Source organism: Pteropus alecto, unplaced genomic scaffold (assembly GCF_000325575.1).
Source record: "Pteropus alecto unplaced genomic scaffold, ASM32557v1 scaffold185, whole genome shotgun sequence".
Classification (NCBI taxonomy): Eukaryota; Metazoa; Chordata; class Mammalia; order Chiroptera; family Pteropodidae; genus Pteropus; species Pteropus alecto.
This window is the reverse complement of record NW_006438088.1, coordinates 10314529-10315036: the sequence shown is the minus strand read 5'-3', so window position 1 is coordinate 10315036 and position 508 is coordinate 10314529. Positions and strand designations below refer to the sequence as shown.

Here is a 508-nt window from a genome sequence, read left to right as displayed (position 1 = left end):
TAGGCAAGGCAACCCTTGGTTGACCTCACAGATTGCAAGGACCTTGTCAGCTTACAATCCCTTATTTTTTTATTTTTTACATCTACAGCACCTAGTCTTCCTAGGTGGTCTCCCATCCAAGTACTAACCAGGCCTGACCCTGCTTAGCTTCTGAGATCAGACCGGATCAGGCTTGTTCAGAGTAGCATGGCCATAGATGGCCCACATCTTGAAGATAGGAGTCTTCTCTTCTGGCTGATGGACCAGCATTCGCAATGCGCTGTCCCTACTGTGCAATTGCTGCAGATTTGCCTTGAGCTGTTTATGCTATGTAGGAAGGAGATCTCAGCAAAATGAGAAAAGAGGCCTTGAATGGTCCCAAAAGGTTCTAAGAGGCAATTTTGCTTAGGAACTTGGAGAGCTAGACTTTCAAGCCCCTGACTCTATTCTTACAGAGGACTTGCTCCTCCTTGACCAAGGACTAAAACACTGACGGCCAAAAGTCACCTTTCTGAGGAGTTTAGGGACA

General features: G+C 46.7%; 1 pseudogene; it reads right to left on the bottom strand.

Annotated features, from left to right (window-relative positions):
* Positions 1-79: 79 nt before the first annotated feature.
* Positions 80-198, bottom strand: LOC112482622 (annotated as a pseudogene).
* Positions 199-508: the final 310 nt, after the last annotated feature.